The sequence below is a fragment of the Aethalodelphis obliquidens genome, unplaced genomic scaffold (genome assembly GCF_003676395.1).
Source record: "Aethalodelphis obliquidens isolate GAN/ISIS:26980383/991018 unplaced genomic scaffold, ASM367639v1 scaffold21, whole genome shotgun sequence".
In the NCBI taxonomy this organism is placed as follows: Eukaryota; Metazoa; Chordata; class Mammalia; order Artiodactyla; family Delphinidae; genus Aethalodelphis; species Aethalodelphis obliquidens.
The window spans coordinates 24,840,326-24,847,269 of NW_020837965.1; positions in this window are offsets into that span (position 1 = coordinate 24,840,326).

Sequence of the window (6,944 nt, forward strand, 5' to 3'; positions counted from 1 at the left end):
GAGCCCATCCCCACCCCAGGGGGCTCTGAGCCGATGGATTTCTGGGGTGTGAGGTCAACATGAAATGGTCTCCGGTAACTCCCATCATGCTCCGGGAACGGATGCTGTGGGACGGCCCATCGGGTAAACAGTCACCTGGTCCAGCTTGCCACCTCTGCCCTGATTCTGTGCCAGCTTGACGTTTGGTCCTGACTCACCTTCCGTGGATGTCCGGCTACAAAAAGAAAATGCCCTGGTGATGCCCACACAAGTCCAGGCCACATGGCAGGCTGTTTCTCACTGAGCACTGGCATGTTGGCACCTGGTTTTGTGAACTTGGCTCTAGAAAATCCACTCCCAGAGCCTGAATTCAGGAAATCCTCCAATGCCATGAGAGACAAACCGTCAGCCTCCAGGTTCACCACGGGCCCAAGAACCACATCCCTTAGCTGTTTTACTGCAAGCTCACCCTGCTACTTCCTGTACCCTTTTCCTTCTTATTCCTATTTTGGCTAGTTCTGTCACAAGCCCCCGCCACTTTCAGCTTTCTCCTTGGAGGTGACACAGAACAAAGGGGTGTGACATGTGCAGGGAACACCTCAGGGTGGGGGGGAGCACACAGGCCATCAAATGGGCGTCTCGTGCAGAGGGGGGACGGGTTGCCTCCAGGAGAAAGGAGCACCCATAGTTTTTGGACCTGTGATTAGAAAACAAACAGCTCCTTGGAAAGATGCAGGATTTGAGGGTAGGGATGGGAATAGACAAAATATGTCCCCAAAGGCCAGTATGGGCAGGTTGGAGGGTGTGGAATTTACTGGAGATGCTAAATAGGCGATGGATCAGTCTGCACCAGTTGCCATGACAAAATACCACAGACGGGGCAGCTCCGACAACAGACACTTATTTTCTCACAATTCTAGAGCCTGGAAAGTCAGGGATCAAGGTACCAGCAGGGTTAGTTTCTTCTTAAGCCTCTCTCCTCAGCTTGTAGATGGCTGTCTTCTCTTCTCTGTGTCGTCACATCATCGTCCCTCTGTCAGGGTCCTACTTTCCCATTATCTTAGAAGGACACCAGTCCAATTAGACTAAGTCCCACCCTGAGCACCTCACTGTCACTTATTACATCACAAGGACACTATCTCCAAAGACAGTCACATTTTAGGTACTGGGGGTTAGGACTTCAACATATGAACTTTGGCGGGGCGGGGGGACATACTTTTGTCCACACCAGGGAATGAAGGTTGTATCTGAAGAATGTGAAAATGAACAAGGAACATAAAGTGTGAATCTCACCAAACCTGCAGTTCCTTTGGTCTGGGGAGAAATTGACACGGCAGGATAGCAAGACCGGCTGGTTAATCAGCAAGCTTTCAGTGAAGCTCATCAAGGGATAAGTGGGAATTAACGCACGTCTTATCAAGTGCCTTAATCTGCCGTGAAATCAGCCAAGTATTCATCTTGATGATGCTGATTTTCCAGGAAAATTAAATAATTGCAGCCCAGGTGGGTGGACCTTAGTCACTACCTCATTTTCCTGTCTTTCATGCTGTCCCCAAGGGCTCAGCTCTTCATGCGTAGGGGTGATGGAGTCCGATATTACAGGTACTTGAGAAGACTCTTGTGCATGTCAAAACCGCAGGACGCTGACAGCTACTTCCTGAGAGCCGGGGGCGGCTGTCACACGTCCACACTCTCTGGACATGAGCCGTCTAAGGGCCAGTAGTAATGACCACTCCAGCAGAGTGTGGGCTGGTTGGAAAGCTGATGAGAATCTTCTTGTCTCTCCAGCCCCTGGTCAAGTCTTAAAACTTTCCGGATTACAGAAAAGAAAAGGGGGGTGGGAGACCCTAAGGGAAGCCCTTTTTCAGGTAGGTTAGGTGAGGTTATGCTCTAGAAACAAGCAGCCCCCATGTTTCGGTGGCATCTAAGTCCGCTCAGCCCTACACGTCCTTCCTTGGAGGCCTTGTTCTCTCTGCTCTGCACCCAGGGCAGTCGGTTCAGCCCCCTTCCTGGGCATTGCTGGCCTTGGGGTCACGAAGAAACAGCCTCCAGCTCTTAAATCTGTTCCTGCTGGCGTTCACGGATGGAGAAGGCAATCCTGCAGCCGAGAGGGACAAGTGGTGGGAACAATGTAACAGTGTGACATAGCCCACCTCACCACCTCCCCTCGACCCCCAGAAAAGTCCCTCTCTGGGGAAAGCACTAGGACAGCCGACAGGCTCCTGTGTTAAAGAATGACCAAGCAGAGAAAGACAGGGCTTTCTGGGAGTGTCACTGAGAACTTTGGAGCTGGGAGCACCTTGGAGACCAGGCTCCACATCTCACGGTGTGTATCTTTTTATTTTTATTTGTTGCGGTACGCGGGCCTCTCACTGTTGTGGCCTCTCCCATTGCGGAGCACAGGCTCCGGACGCACAGTCTCAGCGGCCGTGGCTCACGGGCCCAGCTGCTCCGCGGCATGTGGGATCTTCCCGGACCGGGGCACGAACCCGTGTCCCCTGCAGCGGCAGGCGGACTCTCAACCACTGCGCCACCAGGGAAGCCCGGTGTGTATCTTTTTAAATTTGTATCTTAGCTTCAGACAGCTGCATTCATCACACTCCTTACTTCACAGCACACAGTTATTAACTGTCTATTATCTTTCATGTTATTAATCTTCACCGTTTGTTCCCAATTTTCATCTTTATTTCCACCTTGCCTCTGAAGACGCTCACTGGAATTATTTCATGTACATTCTTGAATTCAGACAGACCTCAGAGATACTGCAGGTTGGGTTTCAGACCACCGCAATAAAGTCACTATCCCAATAAACAGATCACACGAAATTTTTGGTTTCCCAGTGCATATAAAAGTTATGTTTACATTATACTCTTAAGGAACTAACCTAGTGTTATGTCAGTTATAATTCAAAAGCAAATAAACTCATGGAAAAAGAGATCAGATTTGTGGCTACCGGAGGCAGGGATTTGGGGAGGGGGGATTGGATGAAGGCCGTCAAAAGGTACAAACTTCCAGTTATAAAATAAACAGGTAACAGGGATGTAATGGGCAACATAATAAATGTCAATGTAACTAACACTACTGTGTGTTATATATGAACGTTAAGAGAATAAATCCTAAGAGTTCTATCACAAGGAAAAAAAATCTTTTCTATTTAATTTTGAATCTATAGGAGATGATGGGTGTTTACTAACCTATTGTGGTAATCATGTCATGATGAATGCAAGTCAAATCATGATGTTGTAGCCTTTCAGTTACACAGTGCTCTATGTCAATTACATCTCGATAAAACTGGAAGAAAAAGAAAGTGCTGTTTACACCATACTGTTAAGTATATTAAGTGTGCAATAGCATTATACCTAAAAAACAATGTACACACCTTAATTAAAAAATACTTTATTGCTCAAAAATGCTAAGCATCACCTGAGCCTTCAGCAAGTGGTAATCTTCTTGCAATAGTAACATCAAAGATCACTGATCGGGGCTTCCCTGGTGGCGCAGTGGTTGAGAGTCCACCTGCCGATGCAGGGGACGCGGGTTCATGCCCCGGTCCGGGAAGATCCCACATGCCGCGGAGCGGCTGGGCCCGTGAGCCATGGCCGCTGAGCCTGCGCGTCCGGAGCCTGTGCTCTGCAACGGGAGAGACCACAACAGTGAGAGGCCCGCGTACAGCAAAAAAAAAAAAAAAAAAAAAAAAAAAATCACTGATCATAGATCATCATAACAAATACAATAATAATTTAAAAATTTGGAATGACGCAAGAATTACCAAAATGTGACACAGAGACACAAAGTGAGCAAGTGCTGTTGGAAAAATAACACAGATCCACTTGCTTGGCGCTGGGTCACCACAAACCCTTAATTTGTAAAAAGGCAGTATCTGCGAAGCGCAATAAAATGAGGTCTGCCTGTAAGTATTTAACTTTGAAAAACACGTTTAACTGTTATGTTTTTTGGTAAGTGTTGTTTCAGTTGTAAGTACATTTTGTTGTGCTATAAAGCTCCTGTTTCTTACTTTTTTGCATTCAACAATATGCCTTAAAAATCTGTCCGTGCTGCTTGTTGCTGTGTACGCTGCTCCTTCAGAGACTTAAATGATGCTACAGAATTCCGCACCCTGCGCCCTCGTCTTCCCCGCTCCTTCCCCTGCGGTGGAACGTGGGCCGTCCTCTTCACATCGAGGGCTGCAACGAAGGTCCCTTTGTGTGTCCCCTGGTTCTGGCCCCGTCGAGGACTAAGGAGGGGGTTGATCAAGTTAAGAGCCACACAGCACAATGTGAAACGTGCTGCCACACTGTCCGCCAGCAAGGCTCAGAGCATTAGAGTGCCCGATTCCCCTCATTTCCACCAACATTTGTACTACCCAACACATATTTTTTACGAAATCGGCACCTTATTATTATTTTTGCTTTTCTCCCCAAGTTACTGGTGAAATTGAGTATCTCTTCACAGACTCATTCACTTTTCAGGTTTTTCCTTCTTCCAATTGTCCATTGTTCTCTGCGGGTTGCCCATCTCTTATTGATTTGTCAGAGACCCTTGCATGTTCTAGATAGTAATCTTTTATCAATTCCAGTATTGTAAACACCGTATTATCAATACCATCTGTCCTCTGCCTGTTAACCCTATTTCCAACGGACCAACATTTTTTTTTTTTTTTTGGCAGTATGCAGGCCTCTCACTGCTGTGGCCTCTTCCGTTGCAGAGCACAGGCTCCGGACGTGCAGGCTCAGCGGCCATGGCTCACGGGCCCAGCCACTCTGCGGCATGTGGGATCCTCCCGGACCGGGGCACGAGCCCGTGTCCCCTGCATCGGCAGGCGGACTCTCAACCACTGCGTCACCACGGAAGCCCCCGGACCAACATTTTTAATTCTGATGTAGTCAAACCCATCAGCAAGTCATCCTCTGGGTTGTGATGTGTAAAGGACCATGTTTCAGAAGTCCCACCCTATCTGAAGGTTGCAAGAGTATGCCGAACACTTTCTAATAATTCTATAGTTTTACTCCTCACCCACAGTATTTGATCCATTTATATTTAACCCATCTAGATTCACCATGTGTGTGGTAAGAGATTGTAGGAAATCAATCTAATGTTTTCCTCTGTATAGTCAATTTCCTTATGGTGGAAATCAGATAATTTATCCTTTCCCGTCTGGTTTGTGATTCCATCTCTCTTATATGCTATGTTTCCATATATAAAGGGTGGGGTTTTAAGCTCTCTATTCTGTTTTCTCTATCATGGTGTGGTAGATGGAATTCTAAGATGGCCCCAAGAGACCACCCTGGTGCATCTGCTGTGTATGATCCTCTCCCCTAGAGTCCTATGGTGGAGGCATCACTCCTATAATTTCACATGTGAGCAGGATTCAGTGTAAAGGAGCTCCTCTATTGCTGGTTCTAGAGATGGCGGGCCCACCTGGTAAGGAATGCAGATGGCCTCTGGATGATGAGAGCAGCTCCAGGCTGACAGGCAGCAAGGAAATAGCGTCATCAGTCCTACAACCACAAGGAACTGACTTTGGCCAACACCTTGAGTGAACCTGGAAGTGTATTCTTCCTTGGGATCCTAGAGAGGAAGGAAGTAGCTGACACCCACACTGAGCGATGCCCCCTGAGCAGAGAATCCAGCCACACTACCCCAGACTTCTGACTCACCGAACTAGAAGATAACAAATTGTTTTGAGTCGTGAGTTTGTACTAATTTGTTACACAGCAGTGAAAACCAATCCATTGTCTTTGTAGGAGGTCTCCATCATACGGCCAACCACCACCACCAACTCTGAGCCCTTCTCTTTCAAACCAGACTGGGCAATTTGGGGACATTCTGGCTTCTACGTGTTTTAGAATGAGTTGAAGTCCATCCAAAAATTCAGCTGGTACTTTCACACAATTACATGGAATTTATAGATTAATGTGGGAAGATTTGCCATTTTTACAATTTTAAGCACCCATAAAAAGAGTCTCTTTCCATTTTATTCATGTTTTCCTTTAAGTCTGTTATGGAATGAATGTTTGGGTCCTCCCCAAATGCTTAGAAACCCTAACCCCCGATAGGATGGTGCTTGGGGATGGGGCTTTGGGGAGGTAATTAGGGTAAGACGAGGTCATAAAGGTGGGTCTGTGTGAGGAGATTAGTGCCCTAATAAGAAGAGACACCAGAGAACTTTCTTTCTCACTTGCTCCGTCGTGTGAAGACCCCGCAAGAAGGCAGCCATCTGCAAGCCAGGAAGAGGGCTCTCACCAGAGCCCGACAGTGCTGGCACCCTGATCTCAGACTCTCAGCTTCCAGAACTGTGAGAAGTACATTTCTCTTATTCAAGCTCCATGTCCCCATCCCCAGTCCATGGTATTTTGTGACAGCAGAGCCCAAGGGGACCAATACAATGTCCTTTAAATGCTTTCAATTTTCTTTCTCCATATTTTCATGTCTTCTTTTGCGGACTTTACATTTCTTAAATTTTAATTTTTTTCCTTTATAATGGTTTTCCGCATTCGTTTCTGGCTTAATTTCTAGATACTTCATAGTTTTTGTTCCTCTTGTGAGTGTACCTCTTTTTCTATTATATTTCTAATTGGTTAATACTGGTATAGAGGAAAGCCACTAATTTTAGTAAGTTGATCTTGTATTCAGCAATCTTGCTAAACTCTATTATTAGTTCCAATTAATTTTCTGTTCTTTCTGGTGGGTTTCTATGAAGATGATATATAATCTGTGGGTAATGACAGAGGTGCCTCTTCCCTCTTCCCTTCCAATCCCTTCATTTTCTCATGTTATGGAATTAGCCAGTGCTTCCTCTAATTAGCGTGTATAGCTGTGGTGTGTTTACTTGTTCTGTTTCCAGCATTAAAAGAAATGAATCTAGGGCTTCCCTGGTGGCGCAGTGGTTGAGAGTCCGCCTGCCGATGCAGGGGACACGGGTTCGTGCCCCGGTCTGGGAGGATCCCACGTGCCGCGGAGCGGCT